We start from the raw sequence: 16,922 nt of genomic DNA on the forward strand, positions 1-16,922 counted from the left end.
ATATGCTATTAACATAATATACAGATGTCTATTACTATAAACTAAAATGGTCAAAAAAAGCAAAAAAGAGAGCAAGTGTGCAAATGAGCATGATTTTATGTACAGTCACAGTCCATTAGTGCAATAACAAATTGTAGGTTGTGATTGATCAAATGTAGTGATCAGAAGTGATCAGAAGTTTAGTTTAGACAGTCCATTAGCACAATAGCATAGTGTGGTGTGTGTGTGTGTGTGTGTGTGTGTGTGTGTGTGTGTGTGTGTGTGTGTGTGTGGCAGTAGAGTGAAGGACAGTAGGATCAGCGAGTGGCGAGTTCAATAAAGAGACAGCTCTAGGAAAAAAGCTGTTCTTTAATCGGCTAGTCCTGGTCCGGAGGCACCTGAAACGCCTGCCAGAGGGCAGAAGTGAAAACAGTCTATGGGCAGGATGAGAGGAGTCCCTAAGAATGCTGCGAGCTCGACGCAGACAGCGCTTCTTGTGGATGTCCTCCATGGCTGGCAGTGGAATTCCTGTGATGCGCTGGGCGGTTTTCACCACCCGCTGCAATGCCCTGCACTCTGCAACAGAGCAGCTTCCATACCAGACTGTGACACAGCTGGTCAGGATGCTTTCTATTGCACAGTGGTAGAAGTTCACCAGGATGTCTGAGAAAAGCTGATTTTTCTTTAGTGTCCTCCGGAAAAAGAGGCGCTGGTGAGCCTTATTGAGCAGGCTGGAGGTGTTGGTAGTCCAGGACAGGTCTGCCGAGATGTGGGTTCCCAGGAACTTGAAACTGGAGACGTGCTAAACAGCCATCCCATTGATGTAGATGTTGTCATGCGTGCCTCTTGTCTCTTTCCTGAAGTCCACAATGAGCTCCTTTGTCTTGGAGGTGTTAAGGAGCAAGTTATTGTTATTGCACCATGTGGCTAGGTGTTGGATCTCCTCCCTGTAGGCAGTCTCATCATTGTTGGTGATGAGACCGATCACTGTAGTGTCATCTGCAAACTTGATGAAGGAGTTAGATCCATTCACAGGCCTGCAGTCAGAGGTGAGTAGAGGAAGGGGCTCAGCACACAGTGTTGAGTGTGATAGTGTTCGAGCAGATGGAGCCCGATCGAACCTGCTGGGATCTGTTGGTCAGGAAGTCCATGATCCAGTTGCAAGTTGTGGTGTTAATGCCCTAATCTATTAATTTGGCTATCAGCTTGGATGGAATGATGGTGTTAAATGCTGAGCTGAAGTCAAAAAACAGCATACGTGTTCTTGTTGTCCAAGTGTGTGAGCACAGAGTGCAGTGCCATGGAAACTGCATCTTCTGTGCTTCTATTGCTGCGGTAGGCAAACTATTGAGAGTCCAATGTGGATGGCAGAGAGTCCTTCAGGGGTGCCAGGACCAGCCGCTCAAAGCACTTCATGACAATGGGTGTCAGTGCTACAGGGCGGTAGTCGTTCGGGTACGTTGGGCTGGAGTGTTTTGGCACTGGCACAATGGAAGTGCATTTAAAGCAAGTAGGAACAGCTGCTTGGGCAAGAGACAGATTGAAGATGTCCATGAAGACCCCAGCAAGCTGCTCAGCACATGCCCTGAGTACACGTCCAGGGATGTTGTCTGGTCCAGCGGCATTGTGTGCACTGATCCGGCTCAATGCGTTGCAGACACCTGTGGAGGAGAGTATGAATGGAGGGTGGTCAGCTGAGGGTTTGAGCTTGGTGGCAGTTTCTCTGGTGTCTCTCTCAAAGCGAGCATAAAAGTCATTAAGCTCTTTCAAGAAGAGGACATCATTGTCAGCGGGGTTGGAGTGGGGGGATTTGTAATCACTGATGGCCTGGATGCCTTGCCACATGCATCAAGGGTCAGAGTTGGAAAAATGCTCCTCAATCTTCCACTTGTATCAGTGCTTGGCCTCTTTGATACCCCTCCTCAGGTTAGCCCTGGATGTGCTGTAGGCCTGTGCGTCGCCTGATCTGAAGACAGTATTGCGTCTGAAGACAGTATTGCATGCCTTCAACAGGAGGCACACCTCCTTGTTCATCCATGGCTTCTGATTTGGGTATGTGATGATCTGTTTCTGAGTCGTAACACTGTCTATGGTGGTATTGATGTAATCCAGTACAGAGGAGGTGTAACAGTCAATGTCCGTGTGAGTGTCGCTGGTGGCCTGAGATGCAAATGTACTCCAGTCTGTGTGTTGAAACCTTTCCTGGAGTGTGAAATCTGCCTCTGCGGGCCAGACCTTGATGGTTCTTACTGATGGCTTCACTCGATTGATGAGGGGTGCATATTTGGGGGTGAGGAACAAAGAAAGGTGATCTGACTGTCCTAGGTGGGGGAGGAGGGTCACAACGTAAGCCCCAGCCATGTTTGTGTATACATGGTCTAAGGTTTTGTTCCCTCTGGTGTAACAGGAAACATGCTGGTGAAATTTGGGGAGCACTGCCTTTAAGTTTGAGTGATTAAAATCACCCGCAACAATAAACGCAGCTTCCGGATAAACAGTCTGTTGTTTACTGATGGCCGCATAAAGTTCTTTCATAGCAAGCTTAGCATCAGCATCGGGGGGAATGTAAGCTGCAGTTATAATGGTGGAAGTGAACTCCCGCGGTAGATAAAACAGTCTGCATTTAACCATGAGAAACTCCAGGTTAGCTGAACAATGTTTCCCAACAATAACAGAGTTCATGCACCAAGCTTTGATAACATAAATGCACAATCCACCGCCTCTGGTCTTACCGGAGCCATCAAATGTCCTATCTGCCCGGAGTGTGTGTCGTTTCACTAGCTCAATAGCATTGTCCGGAATGCCGCTGTGCAGCCATGTTTCCATGAAAATCATCACATTGCAGTTTAACAGTTTCATGTTGAGAGTGATGCTGAGTTGTATCTCCACCATTTTGTTCACCAGTGACCGAACATTGGTGAGAAAGATCTAACACATCTAACCCACCACAAGCACAGAGATACATTTCTGTCGGCAGGAAAGAGAAGCGATCAAGCATGCAGGTTGATAATTTTGAAGAAGAAGAATTGTTATTTGGGCGACTACCTCAGAGACTGCTGGATGTGGCCAGAGATGCCTGGGAAGAGTAGATCTCTCCGTACATGTCAGTTATTGACTACATTCAAGAAATGCAACATAAAAGCTTCCCAAAGGGACCAGCAGAACGTGTACAACCATCCAGCGCTTCCACAAGAGTTCTCCCCAGGGGATCAAGTGCTGCTTCTCATCCCTAATGTGGACTGTAAATTTCTGTCTTAGTAGCAAGGCCAGTATGCAGTCCTTGAGAGGGTGGATACTGTCAACTATCCCAGCAGCAGCCGGGTAAGTGCACAGATACACAGCTTTGCCATGTCAATTTGCTCAAGAGGTGGCTGGAACCTGTTGCTGCTGTATCAGCTTTAGCTAGTACCACAGATCCCAAAGAGCGTACCTTGGTTCAGTGTAGGGCTGATTTCTCACTGTCCCAGCAGCTGGATTTGAAGGAGTTGTAGAGTGTTCCCAAAGCCAGCTGTCAGGCCATAGAAGCAAATATACGCCAAATGCAGCAGGAGGATATTATCAAAGACCCCTGGTCTAGTCATATTGATATTGTGTATTGTGTATTGTCCACAGCCAGGCAGAAGGGCAGAGCATGACCCCGGCACACCGCGGCCAGACCCACGTCTCGAAAACCAGAATGGGAGGGTGGGAAAAATCCTCTGCCACGGAGCAAAAAATAAACAAAAATATCCATGGGGCAAAAACATATGGGCCTGCAACACCCCCCACAGACAGGAAGTGGGGCAGCATCCAAAAAAAGTCCATGGAAAGACAGGGCAGAAAAACAGAACCAGTCCAGGCTGATACTATCCTGCTGGGTCTTTAAATGGCAGAATCCTTCTGTCAGCGATGCAGGGATAAAACCAGACCCAAATCCAGGATAGCTAAAGTAAACTTGTTTATTAAATAAAAGATACAAAACAGGAACAAAGACACGACACAAGACACAACAAAAGATGATAAGGATTCCGCGCTGCCATAGGCAACAAGACAATCAACATATCTTCTGAAAGGGTTCAACATTTTCTCCTAAGCATGTAACTTTCTGAAAGTAAACCATCTTTATGGTTCTACAGTATGCAACACCATAATAATTTTAAATCAACAAACCACTGAACCATTTAGTGAGCCAGAATTAATGTTATGTCTTGTGCCATGGTTAATACATAGATAATTATACATATAGAACCTACACAAATTTTATAAAGATGGAATATGTTAAATAATAAATAATGTAGTGTAGGGAATTTGATAACACTCCTGATTCCATGCTTCATAGCTGATCATTGAAGGATGGCACTATTTCTCACATTTAATCATACTAGAAATAGCAGAGAGAGTAATCATGTTTATATAATTTAATGTGCCCTGAAGTCTCCCTCTGAGAGAGTTCACTGGAAAAGACGGGCAGTGGGCAGTGTGATGACAAGTAAACTTTCTCTATGGAATATCTAAGAGACACCTCCTTTTGAACTCCTGGAGTGGTCTGCCATTTTACTAAGCTTCACTGGTCCAGATCCCAGCAGAAAATATTACTTGATCTGATGTTGTAAATAACCTTATTATAAACCATTATTTGTAATGTTGGTGAGTATAATTACTGTGATCATCTCAATAGAATCATTATTAAGTTTAAACTAGATGTAAACAATATCATTTATTTAGAATTATTTTTATTTCTAACTGTTCATTTTTCCTTAATTTATTTGGCTGGCACCTTTATCCAAAGCTAATTTGGATAAAAGCTCTTGGCCATTATTATATAGTCTTGGATGTCTGAAGACATGTTTGTGAATAGAGTTATACCATTCTGTACAATGTGGATGTATGGTTGCCTTGGCTTTTCCAATAAAAACTGTATGGTGACAGTCATACTTAATATTTAAGAGGACATAATACCACAGTACCATAATCAGTTGAAAAATGATTTTAGATTGAGTTTTGTGAGTTTTAGCTTTCTTTCCTGCTCAGTAGGTAGGTATGAGGTAGGTATTCATTTGGTCTCTAATTTGGTGGGAAGCTTTTTTTTTTTGCGTGTGTAAATTTCCATCATTACCCAGTTGTGTACTTAATAGCTAGCTAGTGGAAGAGTAGTTGCATTTGGTCTATTTCTGTATATTTTTATTGTATATTTTATCTTTGAGGTTATATTGCTATCTGCGTTCTCATTTCATCTACCAAACTGTGTGTATTACTTCAAGCAGACATAGTAGCATGTTTATTTTCAGAAAGTTGGAGTTGCCCATCCCTTCAGACAAAGCCCACCTATTCACCACAAAGTTTACAGCAGAACAACCCTCTCCCCTACAACCAGAAATTATATTTTATCTAGGTGACTTCATTGTACTGATAGGCAGTACTATATTTAACCTACAAGCCATGAGATTAAGCTATGTAATGGAGAAGGATGTAGTGTTACCACAGTGCAAAATGTTATTATTATTGTTAAGACGTATGTAAACCATTATCTGTTTTTGTGAGCTGCGCATTTTTAAGGTATCCAGATGTGATTATCCACAGCTATAGGATTATTATGGTTTAGTCTCTCTCTCTCTGGACAGTTCCTCACTTCTTGAAGTCTTGCAGCCAAAACAACCTATTTTTCATTGACCTTTATTAGTAATATTTACTTTATAACATTTAGTATTGATGATAAAACATTTAGTATTGATGATAAAACAAGGCAAGGCAAGGCAAGGCAAGTTTATTTGTATAGCACATTTCATACACAGAGGTCATTCAAAGTGCTTTACACAGAAATTAGAAAACAGTTTATAAAAGAGAAAAAGAAATATATATGAAAAATAAGAAACATGATAAAATCATAACAAAAACAAATAACAATTAAAGAAAATAAATGTGATTTTAATAAAAACAGTTTAAAATATGTTAAAAAGAATAAAACAGGAGTAAAAGTGATTTGGATAAAAAGTGCAGTCAGTGTGAAGCAGTGTAAAACAAGCAAAAACTATAAAATGATTTTTAAGTATACTTTCCTATATCCTTTTCCTATACACATTTAAAATACCTGCCTTTTCGTTCCATTTTGAGGTATAATTGCTGTATGGAAATTCCTGATTGTGACTTTGCATTTTCACATAAAAAAATTTAACTGCATCTGTTACTCTGATACAGGTAACTGTATTGCCTGACATTCAAAACTGTTCAATGACATTCACAGTTAAACCAGGTGCTGAAATAAGAAGCCATTTAAGAAGGACCAATGCAAGTAAGCAATTAACAATATTAAAAACACTACATCATTACTCTTACTGCATTCTAGATCCATTTTCAGACCCTTTAACTCCTCTCTGAAATAAATGCAGATTTGTATCTATTTTCACCCCTTAAATTCTTGTTTATTCTGTTGTTTCTTGTTTATTCTGGGATGGGTGCATAAGGAAATAAGGTCTTAACATAGATAGCGGTGGGTATTACTACATGTATGCAGTTCTAATCAAAATAAAAAATAAGCTAGTGCTTATTCAGAATTCAGATGATGTCCACTTACATAAAACTAAATGACGTAACTAATGTTTACTGTCTATCAAAACAAAATGTTTTGTCCATGCTAAAGGCTCTTTCCATAAACTCATATGTGGTTGCTACGACAACTTGCTTGATGGGCCCTTGACTTGTACAGCTGGAATATTTTTCATTCAAACTCTCATCTATTCACAATCTGCTTGATTTCTTTTTTAATTTCTTCACCAACACCTCACAAATGAAAATCAGTCAATAACACCAGTAAACACTTTGATGTAGACAGTCCATATTAATTTGATCATTTTACTTTTATATCTGCAAGAAATAACAGAGATAAAATTTTAATTAAAATAATAATAAAGATAACTTTTCAGGTTTTCAGTAAATATATTATTATTTACTGGGCAATAAAGGTAGTGTCAGGGATCAGCGTGGATCTGTCAGGGATCCGCGCAGACTTTTGGCCATTTGTGTTTGTGTTTGTTTGTGTCACGTGATTGCCCCGCCTTCGCCTACTCCTCCCGGTCATCACATCTGTTCCCCATTGTTTTGATGTTCCGTTTGTGTATATATGTGAGCCGCGTTGCATGTTGTAATTAGTCTCGTTAGTTCCCTGTGTAGTGTGGATTATGTTTGTCTTCTTTATGTATTAAACCCCTTTCATTTGAAGCTATCCTGCGTACAGGTCTGTCTCCAATCCACCTCCGTCCGGGGATCTGACAGGTAGCTGTCATCAGACATCTGTTATCTGAGGTACCTATACAGCAAATCATAATGCTATATAACATACTAGTAAAATATGATTAGTTCGTTATTAGTATATTAATGACAATCTAAAGTAAATATTTTAGTTGTTTAAGGCTTATGTTTTAAACTTACATTCACTGTAATTTGGCTAAACTGTGACCATACAAGCTCTACTGAAGGTATCACTTCTTTATTGGTAAAAAAAAAAAAAAATCTTTTGAAGGCAGATATGGGAGCACATGCAGTTAATATTTTAGCTAGGAAAAAATGACAGCTTCCTTTAGGAATCCCATATTGCTGATGTCTCTGTAAGGAGTTCAGAATCTCTGAGTTGCAAATGAAAAACTGTAGCTCCCTTTATGGGATAATGAGCTTGTTAGACTGGCTTAAAGACAAGCATTTCACAGACTTACTGTCCTCTCACCTCGATCAGGGTAATGTACTTACTCAGAAAAAAATAGCAAAGAAGGCTTTCAGCTACCCTGCCTGTTAAGAAAAATACACAACACTGGTCCAGTGCCATTTTAAATCCAATGACCCAGATAGTGCATTAAACTAAGTGCCACACACAATCTAGCCTAAATTACATTTCCCTATGCCTCCTAGAATGAACACAAAAAGGCATATTCATGAACATCCATCTCAGTTATACAGTATGTAAGATGTTGTAAAATGCAAGACGCATTCAGGATGTCCAAGCAAGTTTATTATTGTGTTTCAAAACACAAACATTGTAAATATGCCACATTTTAAAAGTAGATATGTATGAAGATAGGAAAACAGAACTGAAGTTGGGGTAATATATTTGGAAGACAGTGCATCTAAAATAGCAGAGTTGCACAAGCAGCTTAGAAACAGTGAGGCTTAGAATTATATCTATATGCTGGCCAAAAATATGCCACCTGTCTGAAGGGAAACCAAAATGTGTATGTCTCCCTCTAGTGTTGGATTGTAGTACAACAAATTTTACTCTTTACGTAAGTAACCTGAAATTTCAGACAAAATAAATTAATAAAGGTGTGCTTTAATATACTTTTATTCTCCGACTGTACATTTTTGCTTACATTTGCACTTGCCGAATTCTGCACTTTCTGTATGTAGTTATTTTGTATGTTATGTATAATTCTGTATGTTATATTTTACCTGTTTACATCTGTCTGTTTACACCTACGATTATATCTGTTTACATTCTATGTGTTTGTGAATGTGTGTGCTTTTATGTGAGAGCCTCAATTTCGTTGTACAGCTGTACAATGACAAAATTATTTTATTCTATTATTCATGTGCAAGTCACCACACAACAAAGCTTTTTAATAGTTCATAAGTAAGCAGTAAAGGTAGTGTGTCTGTATACTTTCTAAGGATAATCATATATAAAAACACACTGGAAAAGTTTTGGGGGAAAAATCTGTTTATCTGACAAGCATGCAAATCCTCCAGTAGTATCTCTTAATCATCTTAAATCATCATGTTCTTTCTTCAAAAAAAGCATGACTTGCACACTGTAAAAAACAAACAAACTCGTTTTTACAGGAAAAGGGTGGCAGCTGTGGTTACCAGAGAATTTCTGTTAAAAAAAAAAAAAGTAAAGCAGCAGCGTAGATGACCTTTATGGACAAAATATGTAAATTGATTTACAGTGAATGAAATGATCACATCACATTAAAAAATTAAGTCTACAATTCTACAATTTTTGTTAAATTCACATAACTGTGTTGTATATAAATATACATGTAATAATTGCTTATTGTGCATCAATAAATTATCAAATTAACAGGGAAATATCAAACAAAATCTAATTTAAACTGGTAACAGTAAAACTTTGAATTTTAAATGGAGATGTCCTGTATATTATACATAAAATATCCATAATATGCTGTATTTTTATGTTTAAATAATGAAGTTATATTGTGGTAAATTTTAAAAATACATCTTGAAATAAGACAAGAGAGGAAAATATCACTTTTGCAAAAAAATTTTTTTTAACAGCCATCAAAATAGTTGTAAACAACTGGATGCATTTTTTTTCAAACTAAGTTTGAAAAGTTTTTTTTTTTTTTTAACAAAGTTTAAGTGCCAGGCGCACAACAACTCACAGTATGGCATAAAACAATTGGCCCGTTTTTATACAAGATACAAAGAAGCTAGCTTCCGGATGAACAGTTTGTGTGTGGAGTGTGAATCCCCCCTTTTTTTTTTTTTTTTTAACTCTGACTGAATCCAAGTTGAAATACTCCAGAAGATCAGCCTCTTTAAATCTGGACATTTTTTGAGACAAACTTTAAGTGCCAAGCGCACAACAACCCAATTCACAGCAACAACCACCCACACTCTCCCTGTCTGGAATGTTCCACAGTATGGCATAAGACTTATCGATCTCCATAGAGACAATCAGGTGATACCAATAGGCCAAGTTAGAGGTCATATCTGTGCAGAGATGAGCCCCCTTACAGTAAGAATGCAGGTTGGTATTTCTTTGCATAAAAAACAGTTATATTTGAATAAGTACAAGGTACATTTGGACCCTCTAACAGAAAGAGTTACAATGCACCTTTAAGAGTTTAAAATTACATAGTGCCTTAACCATAATACATTGTGGATTTAACAAAGTGAAAACAGTACCTCTTCTCAAACAGTTAGAGTCAACAGAAAGAGTCCATATTCAGGCTTAACGCCACTCGTGATCGGAGACTTCCTGTATCAGGGTGAGGACTCAAGGGTTCAAGTTGAGAGGCTGCTTAGAGTTTTTATTCTGTACTTTAGTTCCCTTTTCTGGGTTTATTCAGAAAAAAACTGTAGAATAAAAGCATATTAAGCATTTTAGTTGATCAGTAAAAAAAACTACAGTATGTGAGTGTCTGTGTGCCTGTATGTGTGTGTCAATGCATGAATGTATGTGTCTGTCTGTGATGATTTTCAAGGAAACATGCCTGCACAGCGGCAATCCGGACAACGCTATTGAGCTAGCGGAACGACACACACTCCACACACAAACTGTTCATCCGGAAGCCGCTTTTATTATTGCGGGTGATTTTAATCACTCAAACTTAAAGGCAGTGCTTCCCAAATTTCACCAGCATGTTTCCTGTCACACGAGAGGGAACAAAACCTTAGACCATGTATACACAAACATGGCTAGGGCTTACGTTGCGACCCCCTACCCCACCTGGGACAGTCAGATCACCTTTCTTTGTTCCTCACCCCCAAATATGCACCCCTCATCTATCGAGTGAAGCCATCAGTAAGAACCATAAAGGTATGGCCCGCAGAAGCAGATTTCACGGTGTCAGTGCTACAGGGCGGTAGTCATTCGGGTACGTTGGGCTGGAGTGTTTTGACACTGGCACAATGGAGGTGCATTTAAAGCAAGTGGGAACAGCTGCTTGGGCAAGAGACAGGTTGAAGATGTCAGAAAAGACCCCAGCGAGCTGCTCAGCAGTGATGTTGTCTGGTCCAGCAGCTTTGTGTATGCTGATCCGGCTCAGTGCATTGCAGACATCTGTGGAGGAGAGTATTATTGGAGGGTGGTCAGCCGAGGGTTTGAGCTTGGTGGCAGTTTCTCTGTTGTCTCTCTCAAAATGAGCATAAAAGTCATTAAGCTCATTCAAGAAGAGGACATCAGTGGCAGCGGGGGTGGAGTGGGGGGATTTGTAATCACTGATGGCCTGGATGGGTCAGAGGGTCAGAGTTGGAAAAATGCTCCTCTATCTTCAGCTTGTAGCAGTGCTTGGTGCTCCTCTTTGATGCCCCTCTTCAGGTTAGCTCTGGATGTGCTGTAGGCCTGTGCGTCACCTGATCTGAAGGCAGTATTGCGTGCCTTCAACCGGAGGCACACCTCCTTGTTCATCCATGGCTTCTGATTTGGGTATGTGATGAACTGTTTCTGAGTAGTAACACTGTCTATGGTGGTATTGATGTAATCCAGTACAGAGGAGGTGTAACAGTCAATGTCCGTGTAAGTGTCACTGGTGGCCTGAGATGCAAATGTACTCCAGTCTGTGTGTTGAAACCTTTCCTGGAGTGCCATTGTCATGAAGTGCTTTGAGAGGCTGGTCCTAGCTCACCTGAAGGACTCTCTGCCACCAAAATTGGACTCTCACCAGTTTGCCTACCGCAGCAATAGGAGCACAGAAGATGCAGTTTCCATGGTGCTGCACTCTGTGCTCACGCACTTGGACAATAAGAACACGTATGCTGTTTGTTGACTTCAGCTCAGCATTTAACACCATCATTCCATCCAAGTTAATAGCCACAACTTGCAACTGGATTATGGACTTTCTGACCTACAGACCCCAGCTGGTTCTATCAGGCTCCATCTGCTCCAACACCATCACACTCAACACTGGTGTACCACAAGGCTTTGTGCTGAGCCCCTTCCTCTACTCCATCTTCACCTCCGACTGCAGGCCTGTGAATCTAGACAAGATCTAACTCCATCAAGTTTGCAGATGACACAACAGTGATTGGTCTCATCATAACAACGATGATGTGACTGCCTACAGGGAGGAGATCCAGCACCTAGCCACATGGTGCAATGACAATAACTTGCTCCTTAACACCTCCAAAACAAAGGAGCTTATTGTGGACTTCATAAAAGAGACAGGAGGCACACATGACAACATACACATCAATGGGATGGCTGTTGAGCGCATTTCCAGTTACAAGTTCCTGGGGATCCACATCTCGGCGGACCTGTCGTGGACTACCAACACCTCCACCCTGGTCAAGAAGGCTCACGAGGACACTAAAGAAAAATCAGCTTTCCTCGGATATCCTGGTCAACTTCTACCGCTGTACAATAGAAAGCATCCTGACCAGCTTTGTTACAGTCTGGTATGGGAGCTGCTCTGTTGCAGAGCGCAGGGCATTGCAGCAGGTGGTGAAAACCGCCCAGTGCATCACAGGGACTCCACTTCCAGCCATGGAGGACATCCAGAAGAAATGCTGTCTGCATCGAGCTCGCAGCATTCTTAAGGACTCCTCTCATCCCGCCTAGAGCTGTCTCTGCCCCTTGCTGATCATACTGTCAATGTCCTTCATACATTGTTACATCTCCCCCCTCACACTTCGTTATTGTGCTAATGGACTGTTTACAAAATGGACGCTATTGCACTAATGGACTATTACACAAACTATGCTCACTTGCACACTTGCTCTTTTTTTTGCATTGCTGCTCACCATTGCCTTACCATTGTATATATCCACCTGATTTCTGTTTATAGTAACAGCAATATATTATATTAATAGCCATAGCACATACAGTACCATTCTGTAATTTTCAGTTTATACTAATAGCCATCTGCATATTATATTCATAGTACATATATATTCATCTGTATATTATGTTCATAGTACATATATATTCATCACTATATTATGTTCATAGTACATATATATTAATCTGTATAATATATTCATAGTACATACACATCTGTAAATTACTGTTTATAGTAATAGCCATATATTTTGTTACATCCTTCTTTAAATTTCAGTTAGAATTATAGCCATCTGTATATTATGTTCATAGTACACACACATCTGTAAATTACTTCTATATTACCACTTTATTTAACTCATTTATATCTTGTAAAAACTGTATATCCTGCACTTGCTGTTATTGCACTCTGGTTAGACCTAAACTGCATTTCGTTGCCTTGTACTTGTGCATGTGTAATGACAAAGTTGAATCTAATCTAATCTGTGTGTGTGTGTGTCTGTCTGCGTGTGTGTCTGTCTGTCTGTGTACGTGTCTGTGTGTGCGTGCCTGTCTGTCTGTCTATACGAGTGTGTCCCTGTCTGTGTGTGAGTGTATCTGTCTGTTTGTGCACGCGTGTATTTGTCTGTGTGCATGCGTGTCTGTGTGTGTGTGCGAGGCAGACTAGACCAGGGAAAGTAGTAATGAGAAAGCCATGTTTACTCACCTTCGAAGAAACTCCAGAGTTGAAGCCAGCTCAGATGGATAATGGATATTAAAATAGTAGTAGCTCCCGAACATGAGGCACAATGCAGAAATGAATGAGGAGATGTTTGTGTTGATTAGGTTCTGATCCAGACTCGTGTACCTTGTTGAGGAATAGCAGGACTGTCCTAAGAACAAATTATTTAACAGGTTATATCAATAAGCTCTGCACTCACATGACAAATTCTATAAACAGTGCAATAAAAAAAGATTGAAAAAAATAAACCGGCAACACATTTGAAAAGACAACGAGGCTCATTCCTATGCACTCTGCAATGTACTACATAGTAGTGATGGGAAGTTCGGTTCTTTTCCGCGAACTGGTTCTTTCGGACAGTTCAATTTAATGAACCAGTTCAAAAATCCAATTCACCAGTTCTTTTACGTAATGACGTCACTCACAATGACGTAATGATGCAAATTCCATTATCCCACTGCCGGCAGATATTAATACAATCAATTTAACACATTCGAAAAGTTCTTTGTAATCATAACTTTAGTTGAATATGTTTCTTACATTTAAGTTTTGCAACTAAAACACGCAGTACAGGCATTTATGTGCTAACATGGATGTTTTACGTGTCTTAAAGATATAAAGTTAATAAACTAATCTTCATCAGCATATAAAAATACAGACTAACCTGCACAATAGTCAATAGTAAAATTAACTGACATATATTGAGTGACATATATTGATTTTTTTTTATAAAAATGTTTAATAGCCTATGACTAGTTACTATGCATATCCCAATATTTATAATTTGCTCTGAAGGTTCACGCATGCGCAGCATCAACAGTATGTCGGACGCGTCCCAAACAGTTCTCAGTTCAGTGTACTGATGATTCGCTGTACTAGTTCATCGGTTCTCGGACGCGTCCGAAAGAAACAGTTCTCAGTTCAGTGTACTGGTGAGTCGCTGTACCAGTTCAGTTATTCAAGCATGCGCAGTATCAACAGTTCATCGGTTCTCGGACGCGTCCGTCAGAAACAGTTCTCAGTTCAGTGTACTGATGATTCGCTGTACTAGTTCATCAGTTCTTGGACGCGTCCGAAACAAGCAGTTCTCAGTTCAGTGAACTGATGATTCGCTGTATCGGTTCAGTAATTCACGCATGCGTAGTATCAACAGCTCGCGCTCACAGTTCTCTCAGCACATGTCAGTTCCGTGTACAGGAGTTTCATATAACTCCGGGATATTAGTTTATTTACAATCGGACCGACTATCAGGCATGACTGAAAGTGAGTAACTTTGGTAACTTGTGGATCAGCGCTGACTCAAGACGCGAACTGTTTAGAACGAATCAGTCCGATTTGGTGAACCGGTTCATCCAGTTCACTAAAAAGAACTGGTTCAAAAGAACGATTCGTTCACGAATCGCCATCACTACTACATAGCCTCTTAATGTATTCAAATTCTTTTAACAAAAGATGTAGGTAATCATTTTTAGGATTTCAAGTGTTTGCCTGTGCTTTTCAGCTGAACCAAGTTATCACACATTGATCTAGCTAGCTATCTTAAATATCAACTAGTGCTAGCTTATCTGTTAACGTAACTTAGCCTACACCATGGTGTAGCTTTCAGCACACATTTTCACTTGGTCTAGAAAAAACTAGACTAAATGTGAAGCTGTGAAGAGTGAACTGTTCCTATCGTCAGCATGACGTTACATACCCCAGACACTTTCACTTCTCCTGTTTCTAGCTACAGCGCTTTGGGTGCGCGCACACACACACGCCAGTTAGCACGCCGCACACTCACTTCATTCTCTCATTCCGGACAATAAGCGCACACACACACACACAAGGACTTTGTACTTCTTTATTTTTTTTCTTAAATATCTATGTACAAGTTTCCTTTTGTGGGGTTAAGTTTTATAAACTCGCCTGTTTGTATGCGTCGGTCTTCCGGGTGGGCTTGGACAGCAGCCAACCGGAGCGCTGATTAGCGGCTGGCTTTAAAGCGCCTACGCTGCGCCGCACATGTACAGTAAAACCGGAAGTCGGCGAGTTTATGTTGAGGGGACGTTTTTTCTGTGTGATTATTATTATTATTATTATTATTATTATTATTATTATTATTATTATTATTGTTATTATTTTGTTGTTATTATTATTATTGTTATTACTATTGTTATTGTAATGCTATATATTGTAATACTATATATTGTAATACAATATATTATAACTCCATTCTATGGCTGGTTACAAGTTCCAACCCCTCTGGGAGAAATGGCTGAGTCTGAGGGGAGGGGTTTACCCTTTAAAAACCAGTCTCCCACTTCAGTTCGGGGTGGGAGTTGTAGGTGTGGATGGTGGAGTTATTGGAGTTGGAGAAGCTATTTAGTAAATGCACAATTGTAGGTGCTCTATGTTTGTATATAGTTTTCTTTATTTCCCTCCGATTTTCTTTGGTTTTCTTTATTTTTCCACTGTTTCTTTTCTGGGAGTTGTAAATATTTTGGACTTTGCACTTGAGCATCCTGTAAATAAACACCACTTTACACTGAACATCACAGCGAGTATTGCCATCATTTGGGTAGAAGGCGAACCCGTAAGGCCGCTCTACCACATCCAGGACTGGAGCAGGGCCACCCACTACAACCTTTGAAGGAGGGATGGTAGAGGTGTTCCGGCAGTTCATGCATGCACAGAAGCAGCAAGAGAAATGCTATCTCCAAGCGCTGCAGACTCTGCAGGAGATCATGCAGCAAGCCATCCACCCAGCTTCGTCATCTCTGTGCCTGGAGAGCCCACGAATGGCGCTGCCTACACCAGCACCCCGGGGGTATACTACTGCACTGAGGGTCCAGAGCACACCGACGCCCACCAGTCAGCCAATGCTCAGAACAATCCAAAATTGAGAAGCTTCCAGTCGGAGGAAGACATAGTGAACTATCTGCATCGGTTTGAGTGGCTCGCCAGAACCTGGAGGTGGCCAGAGGAAGAATGGAGTTACCAGCTGGTTCCACTGTTGACCGGGCAAGTGCTGGAGGCCTACCTGGCGATGGATGAAGACCAAGCAGCAGTCTACAGCGAACTCAAGAAGGCGCTGTTGGAGAAGTTTAATGTTTCTCCAGAAACTTATCGTCAGCGGTTTCGTGCAACTACGACCCCAGTTGGGGAGACACCCTCTGAGACATATAATCGGCTAAGGCATTTGTACCGCCGTTGGGTGCGACCAGAACTATACACCAAGGAGGAGATTGATGAGATGGATCCTGGAGCAGTTTCTCAGAGTCCTGCCGTACAAAGTCAGGATATGGGTAAAGGAACGAGAGCCTAGAACTGGGCTAGCTGCTGCAAAACTCGCTCAGCAGTATCGGAACGCTCACCAGGAGGGTCGTCATCTTCAACCAACGAAAGGTGACCAGAGGAATCTCGCGCAACATTCAAGACAGAAAGGGGGATAAAGACACCAGAGAACAGAAACTCACGTGTTACTATTGTCAACAGCCAGGACACAAAGCAACCGTGTGCCCAGCAAGAAAAGCAAAATTGACGGGGTTTTGTTATGTCCCAAGGAAGGAGGACAGTACGGTGAATTGTATGGGGAACCCCCAACTCATCCCAGTGACTGTTAATGGGAAGGAGTTGACAGCTTTGTTGGACACAGGGAGTTCAATGTCATTGGTGAAAAGATGTCACTTGACCAGTGTGTCTTTCACAAATCAAACAAAACTACAATGTGTACATGGAGATGTGAAACAGTAC

General features: G+C 40.9%; 1 long non-coding RNA gene and 1 pseudogene across 1 annotated transcript; one reads left to right on the top strand and one right to left on the bottom strand.

The window, feature by feature from the left end:
- Positions 1-5,882: 5,882 nt before the first annotated feature.
- On the bottom strand, positions 5,883-13,770 carry LOC113635666. Its single transcript, XR_007138230.1, has 3 exons — positions 13,446-13,770; positions 13,173-13,338; positions 5,883-10,044 (listed from the first exon to the last, which is right to left on the bottom strand). It is a non-coding gene; the product is annotated as an uncharacterized LOC113635666 (long non-coding RNA).
- A 2,106-nt stretch (positions 13,771-15,876) lies between these two features.
- Positions 15,877-16,630, top strand: LOC125139270 (annotated as a pseudogene).
- Positions 16,631-16,922: the final 292 nt, after the last annotated feature.

This window comes from Tachysurus fulvidraco, chromosome 17, assembly GCF_022655615.1.
Source record: "Tachysurus fulvidraco isolate hzauxx_2018 chromosome 17, HZAU_PFXX_2.0, whole genome shotgun sequence".
NCBI classification, from domain to species: Eukaryota; Metazoa; Chordata; class Actinopteri; order Siluriformes; family Bagridae; genus Tachysurus; species Tachysurus fulvidraco.